This window comes from Protopterus annectens, chromosome 3.part1 (genome assembly GCF_019279795.1).
Source record: "Protopterus annectens isolate FY-2018-M chromosome 3.part1, PAN1.0, whole genome shotgun sequence".
NCBI lineage: Eukaryota > Metazoa > Chordata > Ceratodontiformes > Protopteridae > Protopterus > Protopterus annectens.
The window spans coordinates 1,722,642,067-1,722,667,187 of record NC_056732.1 but is presented as its reverse complement, the minus strand read 5'-3'; the positions used below and the strand labels follow the sequence as shown (position 1 = coordinate 1,722,667,187).

General features: G+C 40.4%; 1 protein-coding gene across 1 annotated transcript in view; it reads right to left on the bottom strand.

Moving 5' to 3' along the window:
* LOC122798639 (extracellular calcium-sensing receptor-like) overlaps positions 1-25,121 on the bottom strand; it is a 661,997-nt gene that overhangs the window by 537,492 nt on the left and 99,384 nt on the right. The window lies entirely within an intron of this gene.

Below are 25,121 nucleotides of genomic sequence, written 5' to 3'. Positions count from 1 at the left end.
TTGCTGAACCTGGAGGGGAATTTGTGGTTATCCATACATTCTTCCAAATTACATTTGAATAGATTATAAGAAGTTATCTGCTTTATGTGGAGGGGAATGCAGTTCCATAGAAGTGTATTTTCTGTTAAATATATCTATCTTTGAGCATGTTCTGTTAATCTTGCAAAAAAGTTTAAAATCCCTTAAGCAGATGTTTCTGATACCAGTGTACTTCCAAATGTGTAAGACATTAATAGAACCTGCCTGAGGGATAGATTTGTCTCCCAGAGTGTACCACACCTTTGGAACAGACTCTCACCTCATGTCAAACAGAGCAAGTCATTGGCCCTCTTTAAATGCAATCTGGATGACTGGATGTGTAACTGTAAAATCACCCTGGAGGTTCCACCTGTGTCGCTCTTGGACAGGGGCAATAGGTGTTGATTGTGGAAACAAGGCTAGAACTTGGCTAGACTTGTAAGACCCAAGGGCTATTAGCAATGAAAAAGAACTCCCTTGCAATAGTGATTATATAGTGATTACATGGTGAACAAAGTGCAGTTCATTGTCAACATATGTTTCCAGATCTCTTTGTTGTCAAAGTGCTAGTTACAAAGATAGTCATACTTGTCAAAGATCTGATTACTTTTCTTGGCAATTAGTTTCAGTCTGTGGTTTTGGCATTATTTGTTTGGGACTGTCCCTCTTGTAGGATCCTAGTGTGCTCTGGGGAATTTATGATGGTACCAAGTTTGAAGTCAGCTTCAGATGTAGTCTTCCACAATCCATGTAGTAAATGCCAAAGAACAGTGTTCCAGGTGCTGAACTCTGGAGCATTCCACTAGTGACAGGTCATTTTGAAGAAGTAGAGCTACCCACTCTTACTTCCGTTTTTTTCTATTTGGGAGGCAGTTTGGTATCTAATGAGTTACACAGGGTTAACATTTAGCTGAGAGTGATTATTTGTGATGTCTAAGTGTGGAATGTCTTCAACACCTTTTCAAGACTGACACAAGCAGTGTGCACTAATCTGATCTCATCCATTCAACTCTGCCTTTAATGCCTACTTCTTATGGAGTGGGCCTATATGAGTGATAGGGAATTGAGGTCTCCACTGATGGAATGCTTTCACTGGTCTTAAACTGGGTCTCTGTAATGATGCATATATCCATATTTTTCAGGATAAATAATACTTCTAGGGGTGGAGGGTTTTGCTCCTAGCATTGAGCAACGATACCTCAGTATTGTTCTGATTCTGTTTAGTTATGTTGGAAGCTTTAGAAGACTGACTTTTCTTAACGGCTTTTCTTAAAAAAGGACTATGAGGTAGACAAGGTTTTAGACAATATACAGTAGCACTAGGGGAGAGATGCAGGCCATCCCTGGGAAAGCAATTTGGACTGTCTACACTTTCTTCCCAGACTGATATATATTATACCTCCTTAGAATGACACCAGAATTGAAGCCAATTGTTGAAGTCAATCATCTTTTGTTTGTATTGTGGCATCACTCTTGGTGATGATAGAATACTGCTCAAGGCAAGGTTCATACCAACCTCAAGCACATATTCTGAAATCTTTATCAAGTCTCTCTTCATACAGTCTAGGAAGTTACATCCCAAGTCATTTATACTCATATATGCAATTATTTTTTTATATGTGTAGTTTTGGTGCAGGGTCTTGAGTCCCTGTATGATATGGCAATCCTGGCACATGATATGCAACTGAAATCAGATTAATTTAAAAATCACAAAAAATAAATAAATAAAAGGAATACATCGACATAGAAACCCAGAAAATCCATGGGAAGGAAATAATGTTAAATATAAATATAAAAGTTATATGTAAAGTAGTAATCATAAAATACTAATCATAAAATACTGTTGTAAAATACTGTGATATTTTGAAATAATATCATACAGGTGGATTATATTTTATGTAGAAGGGCCAGTCTGAAGGAGATTGGAGACTGTAAAGTGGTGGCAGGGGAAAGTGTAGTTAGGCAGCAAAGGATGGTGGTTTGTAGGATGACATTGGTGATCAAGAAGAGGAGGCAGAGTGTGAGTGCAGTACCAAGGATCAAATGGTAGAAACTGAAAAAGGGTAATTGTGAGGTGGAGTTCAGGGGAAAGTTAAGACAGGCACAGGGTGGTAGTGAAGAGTTACCGAATAGCTGGGTAACTACAGCAGAGCTAGTAAGGGAGATGACTAGAAAGGTGCTTGATGTGACATCTGGACAGAGGAAGGAGGACAAGGAGACCTGGTGGTGGAATGAAGAAGTACAGGAGAGTATACAGGGAAAGAGGTTGGCGAAGAAGAAGTGGGATTGTCAGAGAGATGAAGAATGTAGACAAGAGTATAAGGAGATGAGGTGCATGGCAAAGAGAGAGGTGGTAAAGGCTAAGGATAAGGCATATGAAGAGTTGTATGAAAGGTTGAACAATAAGGAGGGAGAAAAGGACCTGTACTGATTGGCTAGACAGAGGGACCGAGCTAGGAAAGATGTGCAGCAGGTAAAGGTGATAAAGGATAATGAGGGAAATGTACTCACAAGTGAGGAGAGTGTGTTGAGCAGGTGGAAAGAGTACTTTGAGGGGCTGATGAATGAAGAGAATGAGAGGGAGAGAAGGTTGGATGATGTGCAGATAATGAATCATGAAGTGCAGTGGATTAGCAAAAAGGAAGTAAGGATAGCGATGAAGAGGATGAAGAATGGAAAGGCTGTTGGCCCAGATGACATACCTGTTGAAGCAAGGAGGTGTTTAGGTGAAATGGCAGTGGAGTTTTTAACTAGATTGTTTAATTAAATCTTGGAAAGTGAGAGGATACCTGAGGAATGGAGAAAGTGCTTTGGTACCAATTTTTTTAAGAATAAGGGTGATGTGCAGCGCTATAGTAACTACAGAGGGATTAAATTGATCAGTCACAGCATGACTTTATGGGAAAGAATAGTGGAAGCTAGGTTAAGAAGGGAGGTAGTGATTAGTGATCAGCAGTATGATTTCATGCCAGGAAAGAGCACTACAGCTGCAATATTTGCTCTGAGAGTGTTGATGGAGAAGTACAGAGAAGGTCAGAAGGAGTTGCATTGTGTCTTTGGGGACTTGGAGAAAGCATATGACAGTGTGCCTAGAGAGGAGTTGTGGTATTGTATGAGGAAGTCAGGAGTATCAGAGAAGTATATAAGAGTGGTACAGGATATGTACGAGGGTAGTGTGACAGCGGTGAGGTCTGCGGTGGGAGTGATGGATGCGTTTAAGGTGGAGATGGGATGACATCAAGGATCAGCTTTGAGCCCTTTCTTATTTGCAATGGTGATGGACAGGTTGACAGACGAGATCAGACAGGAGTCCCTGTGGACTATGATGTTTCCAGATGACATTGTGATCTGTAGTGAGAGTAAGGAACAGGTGGCGGAGACCCTGGAGAGATGGAGATATGCTCTAGAGAGAAGAGGAATGAAGGGCAGCAGGACTAAAACAGAATATATGTGTGTGAATGAGAGGGAGGATAGAGGAATGGTGAGGATGCAGGGAGCAGAGGTGGTGAAGGTGGATGAGTTTAAATACTTGGGATCAACAGTTCAGAGTAATGGTGAGTGTGAAAGAGAGGTGAAGAAGAGAGTATAGGCAGGATGGAGTGGGTGGAGAAGAGTGTCAGGAGTGATTTGTGACAGACGAGTATCAGTAAGAGTGAAAGGGAAGTTCTACAAGAGGGTAGTGAGACCAGCTATGTTATATGGGTTGGAGACAGTGGCATTGACAAAAAGGCAGGAGTCAGACCTGGATGTGGCAGAGTTAAAGATGTTAGGATTTGCACTGGGTGTGATGAGGGTGAACAGGATTAGGAATAAGTATATTAGAGGGTTAGCCCAGGTTGGAAGGTTTGGAGACAAAGCCAGAGAGGCAAGATTACATTGGTTTGGACATGTGCTGAGGAGGGATGCAGAGTATATTGGGAAAAAGATGCTAAGGATGAAGCTGCCAGTTAATAGGAAAAGAGGAAGGCCTAAGATAAGGTTTATGGATGGGGTGAGAGAGGACATGCAAGTGGTTGGTGTGATAGAGCAAGATGCAGAGGACAAGAAGAAATGGAAACAGATTATCCACTGTGGTGACCCCTAATGGGAGCAGCCGAAAGAAGAAGATCATACAACATTAAAAAGCCTGGAGTTGCAAAACTCTACAATCTTGCTGACTTCATTTTAAGTACTGGGGCTAAAGAAACATTTTCATTCAAGCCTAGGGGGTTTGTTTGACTCTAGGATGAGCTGCCAGTACTGTACTCAATACGGGCCTCCCATAAACCACCTCTGACATCCACAGGGACCTCTTCCAAGACAAAAAATAAAAATGTTGCCCTTGGACATTCTAAATGTGCAGTGGTGCAGCAGTAGCATTGTTGTCTCCTAGCAAGAGGTTCTCTAGTTCGATATTCAGCTGGAGTGCCTTCTGTGTGGAGTCTGCATGACCTCCCTGCATTTATGTGGGTTTCCTGTGGGTGCTCCAGTTTTCTCCCACATTACAAAGACCTGCGTCTGGAGCGTTTCTCCCAAGGCCTTCACTGAAAATTGACTCTGTTCCAAGTAGAACTTTCTCGGTTAACAAATGTTTAATAAAATAAACTGCATCTGTATAAAGCATTCCTATGGTTCTTATTTTTCATATCATTAACATGTTTCATATATTCTCTGTTTTAACTTCCTTTTGGTCTTTCTGACATAGAATGCTGTACAGCGGACACAATTTGCCAAATATACCAACCCTTTTTAGTCACATGTAGTGTATTATTTACCATGAATCAATCTGTTCTTAGCTTCCAGATCTACTTTACCATCATTCTTAATATACGGACATTGAGAACCTCTACCACATTTAAATGTTCCCACTTTGCCCCGGTTTGAAACAATGTGAATTTTATGTTCCAATTCCTTCTAATTCTGTCCCTTCCTAAAAATACATTTAAATGGGACACTTATCAATCCACTAAGATCTGTTAGACTAGGGAACCAGCTCCATTCCTTTTCCAGAATATTAGTAACAACATAGGCATCCTCATTCAATTCAGTTTACAAAGGCTTGTTTAAAATTGCTGGGCAAACTAGTGTTGTCTAAATTCTCAGCTCCTGTGGTAAACTCCTTACCTATAATTGGGGTAAACTTGTTAGTAAGTCCCTGTTTTACCTCATTATATATCTCATCTATCAGGTGGACTGGATAGATCCTATCTTTAAACATGTTGATTAATAAATTACATTGCACTTCAAAACCAACTTAATCAAGGGTCATCTTACTAATCCTGACAAACTGACCCTTTACAATACTCTTTTTTTCTGTTAATGGATGGGCACTGTGAAAATGAAGGAAGGAATATGAGTAAGTGTCATTCCTAAACACCTCAGATTTATAACAACCATTGTTCTTGCTAATAGCCACATCCAAATATTCCAATTTCACATGACTAACCTTACTGGTAAATTTCAAAAAAACGGTGGTATTGGCAATATAATCCAAGAGTCCTAAAATCTAGGTTCAGTGTCCATCCAAAAAATAACTGTCATCAAGTAAATGTTTATAAAGCACTCATGAGTCCTTAAATGGTGAATTCAGAATAAATTGACATTCCCAAACCATCACACAATATTGGCATATATGGGAGCACACCTAGCTCCCATAGCTACACCACTAGTTTGTTGGAAAAGTTCTCCTTTAATGAATACAAAATTGTTCCTTAAACTAATTTCCATCAAAGTTAAGCACACACGAAATTCATTAAAACTCGGGCCTGAAAACTCACTAATTGCTTCTTTAAACCATCTCATCCCCACATCATGGAGTATGCAGCCAAAAGGATCCACAATGTCAATTGTTGCATATAACATATGGTCATAATACAAGTCATTTTTTATACATCTCAAGAAATCACAGGAATCTTTCAAAACATTAGTATCATCCCTTGGGATAGCTTTCAACTTTATGTCCAAATACCTATCCAAAGGTGCTGTAATAGAGCCTTCAGCTGAAACAATGGGCCTTAAAGGTGGCTCCAGTATATTCCTGTGCACCTTTGGTTTTCCAAATATGGATGGTACCTGTGGCCTCTCATTATATAAAAAAGTGTGTGTACTTAGATCTATTGAACCTTATAATAACAAATCATCCAATGTTAAATGTATTCGTTGTTTACCTATGTTCATTTCATTTCTGGATACTCTAATGTATTTATTGGGGACATTCAGATTTTCCATCATTTTGGTTTCATAAATAATCAAACTCATGACTACAGTCCCCCACCTTTATCAGGTTTCATAACCCTTAGGTATTTGTTACCGCTTATCTGTCTCAGTAAATCCTATTCTTCCTTAGTGCAATTAGGGTAAAACCTGTTCTTTAACACCCCTTTTCTAAGTTCGCTCTCAGCAAGCAATTCAAAATTCTTAAGCTGAGGGTTAAAAATACTCTTACTTGTCATGTTGAAAGGTGAAATTCCTCTTCACCTTCAGCTTTCTAGCAGACGCCTGAAGGTTTTGGGCCATAAGTGACTGGTATTTGGAACTGTTCATAATTTCCTCCACGTTGACTAAAGCCCCAGTTCCAGGTAAAGAAAAGCAACCCCAAAGCATGATTCTGCAACCACCATGCTTCACCGTGGGGATGGTGTTTTTTTGGTGATGCAAAGTATTGTTTTTGTGCAAAACGAACCTTTTGGAATTGTGGCTAAAAAGTTCAACCTTGGTCTCATCAGACCATAACACATTTTCCCACATGCTTTTGGGAGACCTGATACATTGTTTTGAAACTTTAGCTGAGCCTGGATGTTTTTCTGTATAAGAAAAGCCTTCCGTCTTGCAACCCTAGCCCATAGTCCAGACATATGGAGAATACACAACCAGTACTTACCAGAAATTCCTGCAGCTCCTTCAGTGTTACTGTAGGTCTCTTGGCAGCCTCCCTGACCAGTTTTCATCTTGTCTTTTCTTCCGTTTTGGAGAGATGTCCAGTTCTTTGCAAAGTCACTGTCGTCCCATATTTTCTCCACTTTTTGATGACTGTCTTCACTGTGTTCCATGGTATATCCAATGCTATGGAAATTCTTTTTGTACCCTTCTCCTGACTGATACCTTTCAACAATGAGATCCCTTTGATGCTTTGTAAGCTCTCTGTGAACCATGGCTTTTGCTGCAGCAGGCAACTGAGTAAATGTCAGGAAAATCCTACTAGGACAGCTGAACTTTATTTGGGGTTAATCAGAGTCTATTTAATTGATGACAGATGTGTACCTAAGAAGACTGAACTCTTTAATTAAATCAAAAGGTGCTTCAACAAAGTATTAGTTTAAGGGTGTGCACACTTATGAACCAGTTTATTGTAGGTTTTTTATTTTTTATATTTTTTCCCCTTACAGATTTGTTTGTTTTTCAATTGACTTGTACAGGTTATAGGTCACATTAAAGGTGGGAAAAGTTTTGAAATTATTTATTGGGGTCTCTTTTTTTATATCACAAAAACCTGGCATTTTAACAGGGGTGTGTACACTTTTTATATCCACTGTAGATCTGGATGCTAGGAACGGATTGATTCATGGTAAATCATACACTACATGTGACTCCAAAGGGTTGGTATATTTGGCAAACTGTGTCCGCTGTACAGCATTCTGTGTCGGAAAGACGAGAAAGGAAGTTAAAACAGAGAATATATGAAACATGTTGATATGAAAAATAAGAACCATAGGAATGCTTTATACCAACACAGCTTATTTTAACAGCTGTTAACTGGGAAAGTCCAACATGGAACAGAGCCAATTTTCAGTGGAGGCCTTGGGAGAAACACTCCAGATGCATGTCTTTGTAATGTGGGAAGAAAGCGGAGCATCCAGAGAAAACCCACTCAAATGCAGAGAGGACATGCAGACTCCACAGAGAAGGCACTGCTGCTGAGAATTGAACCAGAGAACCTCTTACTGAGAGGTGACAATGCTACCACTGCACCACTGTGTATTTAGAATATCCTAGGGCAAATTTTGTATTTTTTGTCTTGGAAGAGGTCCCTGTGGATGTCAGGAAGGGTTTATGGGAGGCTCGTATTGAGTATAGGGATTTGTACTGGCAGCTCATCCTAGAGTCAAACAAACCCCAGGCTTGAACGAAAATGCTTCTTTAGCCCCAGTATGTAAAATGAGGTCAGCAAGATTGTAGAGTTTTGCAACTCCAAGCATTTTAATGTTGTATGATATTATTTCAAAATATCACGGTATTTTACAACAGTATTTTATGATTACTACTTTATATACAACTTTTATATTTATATTTAGCATTATTTCCTTCCCTTTGGTTTTCTGTGTTTCTAGGTAGATGTATGCAATTACTGACTTTACCCACAAGATGCTGCTATTGTTATTAAACCGTATGGTAGATGTAATGAATTGTATTCCTTTTATTTATTTTTTGGTGAATTTTAAATAAATTTGATTTTAAATTGTTTAACTTGTTTTTAACAATACTGAAACAATATTTATTTTATGGTTTTATGGCTACTTAGCTATTAAATAAGGTGGTTTACTTAGTGGGATGATTAGAGTGTGAAATAACTATAGCTATATTTTAATATTTGATTAGTGCTGTTTGGCCATTGGATATCTTAAATTGATGTGACTATAAAAGTAGTCGTTAATCACATGAATGAGTTTGCATCTGATGAAGTTTTTTTATGAAAATGCAAAGATTTGGGAGCATTTATGTGTTTTTCCTGCCTGTGTGCTTTTCATTTAGACAATAAAGCCTCCTGCTTTGGATCGATTTGGATTAAATAAAATATGCCAAGGAAACATGATCAAAGCTCAGTGTCCAACAATAACTAAAGAAATTGAGATTAGTCATATTGCTAACAATAAGAAAAGGTGTATCACCAACCAGATGAGATAAATAATTTCCTGTCAAACATTAGAAGTAGTCTATTAGAGTTTGTGACCTTTTTCAAAATTACTTTTATTGAATAAATTTTGCATATGTAGAGTTAAAGAACAAATGTAATAAAAACAACTCACTAAGATAAGAAATGGATAAAATATAAGATATATAACTTGAACTGACCTTTTTATTCTGGCAAACTCTTACTGCAGGTCTATTTTCTACATTTCTTTGAGACAGTTACCAAGGCTATAGACGAGGGAAAGGTGGTCCACACAGCCTACCTAGACCTCGCAAAGGCAATCAACACTATTCCCCACTCAGGTATTATAGACAACCTCACCAGCCTGAACAAAAACCCCTATGTCACGAGATGGGTTGCCAACTGGCTCACGGACAGAACCCACATGGTAAGAGTTGCAGGAGCTTGGTCTGACTCTAAACCTGTTGCAAGTGGAGTCCCCAGGGCTCAGTCCTAGGACCCCTCTTGTTCAGCATATACTTCTCAGAAGTACAGGCAAGCACAGGAGGACTATGGCTCACCAAGTTCACAGACAACTGCAAACTAGGGGCTATAATTGACTCTCTGGCTGACACAGACATCCTCCAAAAGGGTCTCACTGAGACAGATACCTGGTGTCAAAACCATGGTCTCAAGCTAAATGCCAAAAAGTGCATAGTCATCCCCTTTGGAAAAAACAAAGAACCCACAAAATACCACATAGGTGGTAGCCCCCTAAATACGGAAGACATAATAAGGGATCTATGGACCCAAGTAGATAGTAACCTCTCCTTTGATAATCACATTGCCAAAGTGGTTAGAAAACCCTTCTATGTGGCCCACCTAATCACAAAAGAGTTTGCATTCAGATCAAAAGAGGTCATTGGGCCCCTCTACGCATCACTCATCAGACCCATCATAGAGTACAGTACCTTACAAGACACCTGCAACATCTGGAAAGACCACAGAAGTTCCTCACCAAGAGGATCACTGGCCTCAAGCAGATGTCCTATGCAGCTTGACTGAAGAAACTCCAGCTGTACTCAGTTGCATACCGCCTACTCAGAGGTGATCTCTGCCTGACATACAAGGCCATGTCCAACCCAGAATTGATGGACATGCTCCACCTAAAGAAAACCATAACCTCTCAAGTCACACAGTCTAGGGATCTAAACCTCACCACAACAATAAATAGGACATGCTGGAGGGATGGATTCCTGTCCCAGAGACTCCCCGATCTACATTAGGCAGAGCTCCTCGCTAACCCTCTTCAAGACAAACCTTGACGACTGGATGGGAAACAGAAAGTTTACCCCAGGGATCACTTCAATGGCTCTGCTGGACAGAGGCATAGGGAACTAATCTAAGGGGGCAGCAAAAGCCAATACATTCCGGCTAGGATTATAAATGCCTTTGGGCAGATAGCCTAGTACCTACCTATGAACCTATGAACCTATCAATGGAAGTGTGCAAATATAACTGGTACTGGAACTCCCCGACTATTTCTCTTACATTCAACTGCTAACTGCTCACAAACTCATTTTTAAACCCTCTAACTGCCCTTCCCTATCCTCCATACTCACTTTGCATCATCCTGACAGATTACTCAGGTCCAGTCGCTTAACCTCCTCGAAGTGTACAAACCCTTACGAGCACCTGGGCAATTTCTCCATTCTCCCTTGCTCTTCTATGGAATTCACTCCCCCCACCCCACATTCAAATCACCCAAAACTACTCCACATTCAAGACCATGCTCCATTCCCATCTCTCTTCTCACTGGGAATGCTCATGCTCTCACCCCACCTGACTCACTCTATACCGTTTCTGCTCCCCCATCCTTTTTCTCTTCTTTCTCATAACTCACCCTAGTGACTCACTTCATTTCATTCCCACTCCCTCTCCCTTTTTCCTTTCTCATAACTCACCCTAGTGACTCCCTTCATTTAATTTCCACTTCCTCTCCCTTTTTCCTTTCTCATAACTCACGCCAGTGACTCCCTTTATTTCATTTCCACTCCCTCTCCCTTTTTCCTTTCACATAAACACACAAAAACATACTCGGAGGCTCTAAATAAAAATCTGCCAAAGCAGCAGAGACCTCCAAAGCAGACATCCAAGCAACCGCTACCCCACAACAATACCCACGTATCACATATTTTACAAAGTCAGTGTGCCACACAGTCACAGCCCTTAAGGCTAAACAACACACCTAATGCACTTGTAATAGGTGACTCTATTGTCAGACACACTGACGTCCCACTCACCAGACTGAACAAGGAGAAGATCACTGTAAGCTGCCTGTCAGGTGCCAGGATCCGCCACATAACACAAGCACTCAGGTCACTCCAAAGCAAGTACAAATATGACTCCATCATTGTCCATGCTGATGTGAATGACCTCAGACGTACCTCCCTGGACTTTATGAAAAGAGACATAGAGGAGCTCTCTGATCATGTAGCTCAGGCCGGTATGACTCTGACCTTGAGTAGCATCTTGCCCTCACCAAGAATGATGCCACAGTATAAAGACAAAATGATCAATTTTAACAATTGGCTAAAGTATTGGTGTCATTCAAAGGGGATCCAGTGTCTGTCAGCCTGGGACGACATCCTTGACAAGCCACGTTGCTTCGCTAGGGACGGCTTGCACCTGTCACCTCTGGGATTTCGAATACTGGCTAAGGCTCTTGCCACCCCCATAGTGCCTTTTTTAGGCAAGGCTCAAAAGACAAACCCACCTCCATAGACAACACAAGGAAAAAAAACTAAGGGTAATGCTGCTCAACGCCAGAAGTCTAAACCTCAAGATGCACGCACTCGAGGCTCTCCTCACTATGGAGAATGTTGATATCTGTGCAGCAACAGAAACCTGGTTCAAGGCTCCCGAGAGCACCCCAGCACTACCAGGTTATACCTCATACCATGCTTTTCGGCCCCAAAACTCGGACCGAATCACAAAAGGAGGGGGTGTATCCATATTCATCAAAGATACCCACACCTCCAGATTAGTGGCACTGCATGAAGCATCGGAGACCATCCATGTGCAACTAACAGTGGGCAAAACTGCTTTTCAGTTTGTAGCCTGCTACAGACCACCCTCCCAAACTCAGGAACCCCACTCGGCATTCCTGAGAACACTGGAGAATATGAAGGTCTCTCCAAACACCTTAATATTGGGTGACTTCAACTACTCAAACATTGACTGGGAAAACTACTCAAGCCCCAACACCCTAGCCCAACGGTTCCTAGAATTTATAAACTCAAATGCTATGGAACAACTGGCCACCACTCCCACAAGAGGGGACAACATATTGGATCTGGTCATCACCAACATGGTGACTCTATGCTCCACACCAGAGGTAAACCCCTCATTGGTAAGATCAGACCATAAATTAATCTCACTGGACATCCATATCCCATCCCCACCCCCAGCCAAGGAAACCACGGTGAAAAATTTCTCAAAAGCAAACTTCACACTTCTCAAAACCGAGGTGGAATCCTTCAAAGCCCCCGGGCCAGTGGAAAATACTGCCCAAACAGCAGAATCCTTTACAAACGCATTCTATGGACACCCACAGGAATGCATGGATCATTCTATCCCAAATAAAACAAAGACTCACTCCTCCAAAGGCAGGAGACCTGTCTGGTGGACCCCAGCCATAAATAAGCTATACAACAGAAGGAGGAAACTACTACATGATAGAGCAAAATCCCAAAAAGGGAAGACATCTCTGATCAGTACTAGCAAGCAACTAAGATCCCTCATAAAATCATCCAAGGCCAGCTTCGAAAGAAAAATTGCACAAGACGCTAAAGATAATCACAAGGCTTTCTTTAGTTATGTCAGGAATCTGGGTGTCAACTCCCAGATATGCTCTGAGTTAGTGCAAAATGACAAAAAATACACTGAACCCACAGACATTGCCAACATCCTGGCAGACAGGTTCAGTGCAACCACCCCCCCCCTTCCCCTCCAAAAGAGCAAATGTCCATCCCAACAGAATGTAGTCTCCCTGACATCACAGATGCACAGGTGAAAGCTGCCCTCTCAAAAGCTAAAAACACAGCATAAATGGGACCGGACGGTGTCCTGGGCTGCGTCTTACATGAGCTCCAAGAAGAACTGAACCCTCACATAAAGTCACTGTTCAATCTCAGCCTTACTACAGGATATGTACCCAAAGAATGGCGTACAGCAACAGTGGTCCCGCTCCACAAAGGTTATGCCACAAAGGACCCCGGTAACTATCGCCCCATAAGTCTGACTAGTCTGGCCTGCAAAGCTATGGAGTGTATCATTATGGAACTCATAAACAAAGATATTGGGAACCTCCAGACAATGGATCCTACCCAATTTGGCTTTGTTAATGGCAGATCTTGCCTCTTAAACCTAGTTGACTTCTTTGAAACAGTTACTAAGGCCATAGATGAAGGGAAGGTAGTCCACACAGCCTACCTGGACCTCACAAAAGCCTTTGACACAATACCCCACTCGGGCATCATAAATAAGCTCACAAGCTTAAAAATCAGCCCCTATGTCACAAGATGGGTTGCAAACTGGCTCAGGGATTGAACCCACATGGTCAGAATTGCAGGTGCCATGTCAGACTCAAAACCAGTTACAAGTGGTGTCCCACAAGGCTCAGTCCTGGGACCTTTCTTGTTCGGTATATACTTCTCTGAGGTACAGGCTAACACGGGAGGACTATGGCTGACCAAGTTTGCAGATGACTGCAAACTGGGAGCCATAATCGACTCTCCGGCTGACACAAGCATCCTCCAAAAAGGTCTCACAGAGATGGATACATCGTGCCAGAGCCATGGCCTCAAGCTAAATGCCAAAAAGTGCATAGTCATCCCCTTTGGGAAAAACAAAGAGGCCACAAATTACCACATAGGTGGTAATCCATTAAGTACGGAAGAAGTAATTAGGGATTTGGGAACCCAAGTAGATAGTAATCTCTCCTTTGACAATCTCGTTGCCCAAGTGGTTAAAAGACCTTCTATATAGCCCACCTTATCATGAAAGGGTTCACATCTAGATCAAGAGAGGTCATTGTGCCCCTCTACTCATCACTCATCAGGCCCATAATTGAATACAATGCCTCCTTTGGGATGTACCTTACCTGATACCTGCAGCAACTGGAGAGATCCCAAAAGTACCTCACCAAGAGGATCAAGGGCCTCAAAGAGATGCCCCATGCAGTTTGGCTAAAGAAACTCCAGCTCGACTCAGTTGCTTACCGCCTACTCAGAGGCGAACTATGCCTGATGTATAAAGCCATGTCCAGCCCAGAATTAATGGACATGCTCCACCTCAGGAAATCCAAATCCTTTAGAGCTACATGCTCCAGGGACATAAACCTCAGCACGGCAATAAATAAGACATACTGGAGGGACAGATTCATATCCCAAAGGCTCCCCTCACTCTGGAACAGGATCCCAATCCATGTTAGTCAGAGCCCCTCACTGACCCTTTTCAAGAGAAATCTTGACGAGTGGATGGGGGATCGTAAGTTTACCCCTGGGATCTCTTCTATGTCCTTGCTAGACAGAGGCACAATAAACTAACCTTAAAAGGGCTATCTTCTGTAACCTTAATTAATCTAAAAAGGAGGTGAAAGCCAAACACACTTTGGCTAGGCTTATAAATGCTCTAGGGCAGATAGCCTAGTATCAACCTATGAACCTATGAAGCTATAACTCACCCTAGTGACTCCCTTCATTTCATTTCCACTCCCTCTCCCTTTTTCCTTTCTCATAACTCACCTTAGTGACTCCCTTCATTTCATCCCCACTCCGTCTCCCATTTTTCCTTTCTTATAACTCACCCTAGTGACTCCCTTCATTTCATATCCACTCCGTCTCCCTTTTTCCTTTCTCATAACTCACCCTAGTGACTCCTTTCATTTCATCCCCACTCCGTCTCCCTTTTTTCCTTTCCTCATAACTCACCCTAGTGACTCCCTTCATTTCATTTCCACTCCCTCTCCCTTTTTCCTTTTTCATAACTCGGCCTAGTGACTCCCTTCATTTCATCCCCACTCCGTCTCCCTTTTTTCCTTTCTCATAACTCACCCTAGTGACTCCCTTCATGTCATTTCCACTCCGTCTCCCTTTTTTCCTTTCTCATAACTCACCCTAGTGACTCCTTTCATTTCATTCCCACTCCCTCTCCCTTTTTCCTTTCTCATAACTCACCCTAGTGACTCCCTTCATTTCATTTCCACTCCGTCTCCCTTTTTCCTTTCTCGTAACTCACCCTAGTGACTCCCTTCATTTCATTTCCACTCCATCTCCCTTTTTCCTTTCTCATAACTCACCCTAGTGACTCCTTTCATTTCATTTCCACTCTCTCTCCCTTTTTCCTTTCTCATAACTCACCCTAGTGACTCCCTTCATTTCATCCCCACTCCGTCTCCCTTTTTTCCTTTCTCATAACTCACCCTAGTGATTCCCTTCATTTCACTTCCACTCCATCTCCCTTTGTTCCTTTCTCATAACTCACCCTAGTGACTCCCTTCATTTCATTTCCACTCCCTCTCCCTTTTTCCTTTCTCATAACTCACCCTAGTGACTCCCTTCATTTCATTCCCACTCCCGCTCCCTTTCCTCCTTTCTCATAACTCACCCTAGTGACTCCCATCATTTCATTTCCACTCCCGCTCCCTTTTTCCTTTCTCATAACTCACCCTAGTGACTCCCTTCATTTCAATCCCACTCCCGCTCCCTTTGTTCCTTTCTCATAACTCATCCTATTCACCTCTCACTGTTCTACTCTCCTCCTCTAATTCTACCTCCCTCTCACTTCATGAAACTTTGAGTGCATAAATGCCTGCACTTCAAATTATACTTATGTACTCCAAAATACTTATGCTTTAATTTCATTCAATACTGTATTACAACACCTAGCTCAAATGTTGTTATTCTGTCTTCTATATTACTGTGTTGCTGAAATGTTATTATTCTGTCCTCTATATTAGTGTTTTAGTAGTTTTTGAAAATTGTATTTTACTTGTTAACTTTGATAATATTAGCTTTGTGATATTTGTATATGGAGCTTTTCCCCGGGCCTCCATTGAAAATGGGCTCATTGTGGCCCACTGGACTTTCCCAGTTAACAAACTGCAAATAAATAAAATTCCAATAACATCTTATAAGGCCAATGACTATAGCCCCTTCATTTTAACAATCATCCTTTCGAAATGCTTTAAAGGAATTGTGAATAAAATCATGGACAAAATGTGTGAGAAAGAATATATACATCAATATGCAAAAGAATTGACTTACACATGGGATATCTACTACAACTAATCATATTAATTTTTAGTCTGTTGTGATTCTTGCTATAAATAATATCTCAGTTGATGAGGTATGAATAGACTTTACACAGGCCTTTGATTCATTGCCCCTTCTATGTTATAGTATCAACAGTTGAGAAATGAAGCTTAATTGGTTCATAGGTTGGTACTAAGCTATCGGCCCTAGGGCCTATACAAGCCTAGCCATAACAATTCCCTGGCTATTTCTTCCCACATTATTTACTTCCCTGGACCCCTGTGTTATCCAATGGATACCGAATTGAGTGAGTGATAGGAAAGCCATAGTTTGTAAACAGAGAACTTGGTTAAGGGCGTATGTGATTGCAAGGTGGGTACCGCAGGGATTGGTGTTGAGTCTCAATCTGTTCCACATATTTATGTCTTCCTTCCCAGTGGTAGGAACGTGCTAGTCTATAAAATTTGCATATGCCCCACGGGAAGTGTAGCTATGCTTGACTCCTGCAAAAAATACTCTTATTTTATTTTACATGTTCTGAAGATTAGCCTAAGAGCTTGCTTTACAGTAGTGTGTTGATGTTAATGCATCAGCATTTGCATGGCTCACCTAGTAATAGTAAATCATTTGCATATGTGTGTATTCATTATATACATGCATATATGCATGAGAAAAGATCTATCTGAGCATCATAGCGATTTACTCCTCTACAGACCCACATAGATATGCAACTACTTACATATGGAAATGGTATGTTATATACTATAATGCACAGTTGTGGATGGCAAGCAGCTTTATTCATGAAAAACATAGTTATGAATATCATATATATGTAGAAAAATATAAACCAGTACCCACAAGATATGCCCACACCAAGCATTACAATGGAAATTTTGCCATCTACATTTAACAGCTTCAAAGGTAATTCTCACAAATGTAGGCAGTGTCATAATATATATAAGTTTTATCTTCCATGCAGAAGCATTTTTTAAAATCAACACATAGCAAGGGCACTATAATCATGAACATATAGAACACAGACCTAAAACAAGATATAGCCTAGTGAATGTGATATAATAGGTAAATGGGCATACCTTTCTGTCTGGAAACTACACTTTCTCCATTTATACAAGGAATAATCCTGTACATGTACGTATCTCAGAATACTACAGTCTTGTATGACATCTTGGCACCATATTTAGCTTCCAATGCCATACATCATTAATGGCCCACATTAGCATGCATTCTTTTAGATTCATATTATCTGCAAAATTGCTATCTTACTGGGACTGATAGCACATAGAGTCAGAACTCACAAACAGCTGCTGATCCAAAGGTATGTACATGCCAAAGTCTGCAAATCTTGCAGAGCAAGCCTGCTAAATTGTACAGGGATGAAGCCTTGACAATGCCATAGACATGATTCATTTAAGCAGCCTGGGTATCTGTATGACCTGACAGGGGGAGTGGAGGTTTAAGCAGCCCAGATATTTGTATGAACTGACAGGGGGAGCAGAAGTTTAAGCAGCCCAGGTATCTGAATGACCTGACAGGGGGAGCAGAGGTTTAAGCAACCTGAGTATCTGCATGACCTGACAGGGGGAGTGGAGGTTTAAGCAACCTGAGTATCTGTATGACCTGACAGGGGGAGTGGAGGTTAAAGTAGTCTAGGTATCTGTATGACCTAACAAGGTGAGTGGAGGTTTAAGCAACCCGCATATCTGTATGACCTGGCAGGGGGAGCAGAGGTTTAAGCAGTCCAGGTATCTGTATAACCTGACAGGGGGAGCGGAGGTTTAAGCAGCCCAGGTATCTGTATGACCTAACAGGGGGAGTGAAGGTTTAAGCAGCCCAGGTATCTGTATGACCTGACAGGGGGAGCAGAGGTTTAAGCAGCCCAGGTATCTGTACGACCTGACAGGGGGAGTGGAGGTTTAAGCAGCCCAGGTATCTGTAGGACCTGACAGGGGGGAGTGGAGGAATAATGAGGATCTGCCTGCTCACCTCTATTTGATGGGATGGATATTGATAATACATTGAATTAAGGAAAATGGTCCATATGGCCCTGGGCCTTGGCCAAGACCAGAACCAGGAATGGCATCTGGACTATGTGAATGGGTAGGCCATGAGGGAGGTACTGTCCCTTTCTTTGGGGTGGGGCATTTCTAAAGAGAGGCCAAGTTTATTAGCTCACAGTCACTTTCTGAATAATGCCAATACATAGGAATAGCAGAAGGAGGGCTTCCTAGCACTGTTTCAAGCCGTACTATAAAAGTGTCGCTAATAGTTCCCAGGCTCACTCTCTTTTTGCACTGAGTTGGTGACATCAACAGAGAGGGGTTAATTACCTGAGATAAACTGAATAACTTACTTTCAGGGAGACAAGGGCTTAGAGAAGATACACAAACCTCAAAAGTCAGCCCAGCCCATTTAACCTCCATGGATGAAAAAAAAACAGTTTGTAGAGGAATATGCATATAAAGCAGGGCTTACCAACAGAGCAAGTTTAATTGCAGAAACATGGACTTTGCAGAAATGGCTAGAATATTGAGATATTTAGAGTACCAAGGAGTATCGTTCTGCCTGGATACACATAAATATTCTATCTGTTAGCATGCTACACTCTGAGCAGCGTGAATACGTATGTGCAGTATTGGACTGTATACCATGTAAAACAATTTTCAAGACCAAGTTTGTAATGGTTCATGCATACATGCTATTACCATACTACCATGTATGTATGTAGTTGTTCATATATACATTGTAGTTCTGTGATGGATTGTGAAATTAATACAGTATATTTATTTATTATTGATTTATTGATACTCAGTTACTAGGAAAGTCCAACTGGGTACAAGCCCATTTTTAGTGAAGGCCCGGGGAGAAAAGCTCGAAATTTTTGCACAACATTTTAAAAACAATACTTTTGTAGTCTTCAAAAATAAAACAAAAACATCTACAGTTTAAATAATTATAACAAATTAGACATAATATAAGAATATTGGTTAGGAATCTATACAAGGTATAGGAGAAATATTTAATATTTAGAGAAATTTTAGGCAGTTTGCAGAGAAATTAAAAGTATATTAATCTAATATAAAGAGGAATTGCAATATGAAGTGAGGGAAAAATAGGCTTATGGTATATTTACAGAGAAAGTCAGGGAAGAGAATTAGATAGCAATAAGGAAATAAGTGAAGAAGGGAGAGTAAGGAGGTATAAAGAAAGAAAGGGTACTTGTTCACATTTAGGGATATAGTTTATCCTGGTTTTGAGCAAGAACAGAAACAGATTTTCGCTCAGAAGTCTTTCAGAGTGGTTTTGAAAGGTGGGAGGGAGGGTATAGACCTGATGCTTACAGGTAAGGAGATCCAGGTCTTAGCAACCTAGCATGAGTACAGACAATGCCCAGAAGATTTGCTAGGTGTGTAAACTGACAGGAGTTTTTGGTCACCAAATCATAATGACTGACTGGGAACATAGTTGTGTAGAATTTTTCTTAGTTTTGAGCAGGTAGATGGATGGTGGATAATGTTAAAGGTGGTAAGAAGTTGTGCATATGTTAGATGATGTGACAGTTCTAACCAGTTTAGGTTTTCAGTGCAATACAGTGGCAGGTTCTGAAAGGGGCATTTGCTGCAATTTAACAACTTTGTTATAGCATTGTTCAAGTTTTACTTTTTGTGAACGTTGGAGGTTAGTAAGGATGGGATAGCCATAAAAAAGAGCGGAGAAGAGGTATGTAGTGGCAAGTGCAGTTTTAGGTGTGTTGATGCAAAAGTTTCCGGCTCTGTAATGCATTTCGACATTTTGATGAGTTTTTCTTATGCAATTTTGTATATGCGTGTCGAATGTAAGATTATCATCCATTATCACCCCTAATAATTTTGCTATGAGCAGTCACTTCAGTGGTTGAATTATCAAGAGAAAAGACTTTAAAGTTTGTTTTTTTCATGAGAGAGGGATTTGGGGAAAAGTAGTTGTTTGGTCTTTTTAGGATCCAGCATGAGTTATGGGTTATGAAACCATGTTTCAGTGGCTGTTAAAGATTCCTGAGTAATTTTTTTGAAGGTGTACCATGTTTGCAGATGTGCAAATGAGAGCAGAATCATCTGCATATTGTATTAGGGTGACCTGTTGTGCAGAATTATAGATTCTGTTGGTGAAAATGTTAAAAAGGAGGGGACCAAGGATAGAGCCTTGTGGTACACCAGTGGTGACTGTGAGGTAAGGAGAGAGCATAGGGTGTCATTTTACTGACTAATGCTTATTGGGCAAGTAGCTTTTGAACCACAGAAGGGTGGGCTGAGAGAGACCTAATGAGGACATTTGAAGTAGAAATTTGCTATGATAAACTGTGTTGAAGGCTTTAGACAAGTATAGAAATAAGGAAGAGACTAATTTGCCATTATCTCTAGCTTTGACAGTATCTATATAGGTTAGCAGGGAAGTGCTAGTATTATGGGAAGGACAGAAGCCATGTTGGGTAGGGGATAGGAGTTCATTATCTAGGAGACAGTCTAGCAATTTCTTTTGAATACATTTTTCAAGTATTTTGGTGAGGAGAGATAAGATTGCTTATTGACCTAAAGTTATTAATGATTGCTGAGTTTCATCATTTGTGCAGAGGGAAATTTGTGACTTTTTCCAGAGAAAGGGAACATGGGATTCCTGGACTGACTTATTTATAAGGACTGAGACAGGATAGGCAATATTACTGGCTGCTATTTTAGGTACTCACTTGGAAAGTCATTAGCTGAAGAAGAGCATAGTTTAAGTTTAAGAGCAGTGTTATATAGGATATTGGTAAAGGTTTGAAGGTGAACATGGATGTGGTGATATGTGGTTGTCGGGCAGGATTGGGATTAAATGTTGAGGAATCCTTGGTTAGAGATACTATACTATCTATAAAATAAGAGTTGAACTGTATTGCAGTTTTGAGTGGTGATTTATCAGTAGAGGAGTTTTGGTTGAATGGGATATAAGATTTCTTTAATGGATGTCCAAACTTTTTTACGGTTGTGTTTAGTAATATTCTGAAAGTTGTTATAGTATAGTTTTTTATCTTCATTTATTTGCGTTTTAGTATGATTGCAAAGCATTCTGAAAATTTCAAGATATTGAGGTGTTTTATACATTTGCCATTCTTTGCATGCTTTCATCTCTATCCTGCATTAATTAGCATTCTACTCTTTTGGTTAGACAAATTGCATTATTTGTTTTCAGTCTCTTCCTTCCAGGAGATGCAAGGCTATTTAGGGTATATAGAAAAGTTATAATGAATTCAATTACAGCATTGTCTACAGGGAGGATTTTTAGGAAATTCCATTTAATAGATGATAGTGTAGTAATAAACATTTCTGAGTTAAACCCGGAAAGGTTACGTGTTGTTTTATAAATATGGTATTTAACTGGATGTGTGAGATGTCTAGTCATATAGGTTGGGAGATGATCACTGAGAGAGTCGGACATTTTACCTGTGATGCAGTATTTACTAGGGTCTGATACCAGGATCCATTCTAATAGATGATGACTTGCTATAATGTGTGAGGTTATTAATTAGTTGTGTGAAACCATATAAGCTCATGCCAGATGAAGGGGAGTTAGAGTTTATGTCCAACCAATTGACATTCACATCACCTAGTAATATTTTTTTCTTGTGGAAATGTTATGGATATCCATCTGACTCATATTTTCAGCTTTCTGTCTTGGCCTTTGGACTACCTACAACTCTAAGAGTACTTACAAAGTGCCTGAATCTAGTGATTGCTCACTACAGCTTGCAAGACATTCACATTTTTCTGTAGCTATATGATTGTTTAACAATGGCGAATTCTGTTAGAGCATTAGCCATCCTAAACTTGGATAGCAAACCTATTTATCAGCGTGGGATTTCAATGGAACTGGAAGAAATATTTTTTTCACTCCTTCTCAGTGTCTTCTGGGCACATCCTTAATGAAGGTTTTCCTACCTCAAAACAAGGTGGTCAGTTACAGGGCCCATTTCCTTTGGTTTTCCAAACTATTGCAGGTGTCATCCATGGATTATCTGTGACTTCTCAGGTATCTAGCCTCTACTAGGGGTGGGAGGTTGGTGTAATGGTTAAGGTGCTTACCTTAGAAACACAAGGCACAGGGTTTGATTCTGACATGGGGTAACTGGCTAGGCTTAAATTGACCCATAAAGGCAGTTAGCCTAGTACTAACCTATGAAACCTATGAATACTATTCTCATGATTTCTTTAGCCAGACTATTTATGAAAGAAATCCCATAGCTTGTCAAAGTCTTCTGGATTCAACACATACACCTCCTGCATTTTCAGCTTTCATTACTGGAGTTCATGAAGAAACAACGTCTTTGGTGGATAGATAAGTCTTTCCTTTTCCTAGAAGCTGCTTCACAATCTATGATGACAAATTTCTCAGACTACTCTTGTGCAGCCGTAGCTAAAGGAATGAAGGCTCATGGTCTATGGAACAAGCAGGATAGGGCTAGACATATAAATATCAAAGAAAGCATGGCTCTACTACATGCTCTCTAATCTCTGACCCATGTTTGGGTCCCAGCCCCATTAGTAGTCAACACAGAAAATATAATCTGATATGGTATATAAATATGGAGGAACTAAGTCTTACTCTCTCTGTGGACTAGCCATGGTGCCTTGGGATCTAGCAACTTATGTCATTTTATCCCTCCAGACTTCTTAAATTCCAGCAGAGTAAACATTGTGGCAGACAGCTTGAGCAGGATCAGAACAGATCCTTATGAATGGAAGTTGAACCCATGAGTCTTTCAGGAGTTGATCCATCTGTGGAGAACAGCTTGAGAAAATCTGTTTGCCGCCATCTACAATATCTTGAGAAATTCTGCTCTAGGACTCTATGCACTTGGGTCAGGAAGATGGATACATATTCATTTTCTGGGACTGGAATATGTGTCTATGCCTTTCCATCCTTTCCTGTAATAACCAGTCTTTTTTAATGATCCAAAGGAATTTTCCAAAGATTATGGTGGTAACCTACTTTTGGTACTTCTTTCTTTTTAAACTGGCTAAAGGCAATTACCACAAGCTTGTTCCCCGAATGGGCTTACTCACACAGGACAGGGGTTGTTTGATACACACTAACTTCAGTCCCTTCAGCTGACTGCCTATAATGATAGAGTTCTAATTCCTTTTAGTCACCTTTTTAAGGATGTTCAGTAGGTATTAAAGCAGGCTAAGAAACCAGCTACTAGAAAATCATATTTGGAAAAGTGGAGAAGAATATCTAGTTGTTGTCAAGGTCTGAACCAGGACCCTTTTCAGGTTCACCTGTCTCTGGTTCTTCAATATTTGTGTGTTACTATCTGCTGGCATTTCCCTCTCTTCTGTTAAAATGTAAAATGTCTGTTTCTCTTCCATTAGACCCTCCTGTTTCTACTTTGCCTAAAGTGAAACAGTTATTGAATGGGCTTTACATATTAGTCCACCTGTGAATCTGGTTTAATTTTGTACTAGAGAAACTTGCACTGTGTCCTTATGAACCCATGCATTACGCTGAATTGAAGTTCTTATCCTGGAAAACAGGATTGTCATTTGCTCAGACATCAGCCAGAAGAGTATCTGGGTTGCAAGCCTTAATGTTGAGCCATCCCTATCTCATTTTTAATAAAGACAGGATTACCCAGAAAATGAACCCATCATGAATGCCTAAGGTCATTTCTAAATTTACTCTGAGCCAGGACATTCATCTCCCTGTTTTCTTTTCAGAGCCAAAATATGAAGGGAAAGAATTATTCAATCCATATTTTAGGTGTCTATAGGCAACTAATATATTATATTATTAGTACCAAGTCCTTCAGAATCGCTGATTAGCTGTTTATTTCCTATGAAGGTAAAACAACGGAAAGAAAACAGTGTTGAAATGGATGATTTCTTGACTGCTGCCCCAGACTATTGCGTTTTGTTATTCTCATCACAATCAGACACATCCAGGCAAGGTCAGGCTCCATTCTACCAGGACTGTGGCTAGGTAGCGTTTTGGAAAGAAGTGGACTGTAGAAATATGTTAAGAGGTGGCAGCTTGGCCATGCCTACTAACGCGCGTGTGTGTGTGTGTGTGTGTGTGTGTGTGTGTGTGTGTGTGTGTGTGTGTGTGTGTGTGCGTGTGTGCGTGCGTGTGTGCGTGTGTGTGCGTGTGTGTGTGTGTGTGTGTGTGTGTGTGTGTGTGTGTGTGTGTGTGTGACGTGTATCTTTATAACCATAATGTGACCAAAGCCAACATAACTACATAAAATACATTATCTATAAATCTGCATAGTCAGTGTGTTACATTTCACAGACATGTTACACATGAACTCTTTGCTATGTTACCTGTTTAAGTATTCCAAAAACATTTCACTGCCTTTTTCATTACACTACACTCTCAGAGAAACGTGATGTAAGACTTTTCAGGATCCCATCCTCTGTAATTAAAACAACATTAAGAACTATAACATCTAGGGATTTATATCTGCTTGCTGCATACAAGTCAACAGAGGAACCAGTTATGGAATGTGGCATTGGGTTCTGTATGTACAGTAGGACAGATGTCATTATGTTGCCAAAAGTGTGAAGATACTTCACTAGGAAATGTAGTGGCTTGAAAGTATGAGGAAAGATTAAAAAAGATCAATCAACATTCAATATATTATAGGTAAATTGGAGGGGAAATGATTTGGGTTTATAAATGTCTAGGTGATGAAGTTATTGAATGGACTTTAGTAATAAAATTTCCATGACGTGTTATGAATACATGGAAAAACAAATTATTACTACAACTGGGAAATGTAAAGAAAAACGTAGACAGAAATACTTTGCATATAGGGCATGAGGAATATGGACTGTATTGCTTTCTGATGTTAGGCAGAGACTTCTAAGTTTTAAGAATAAATTATATCCTCATATACAAAATTCTTTTGGACTAATTATACTTGGAAG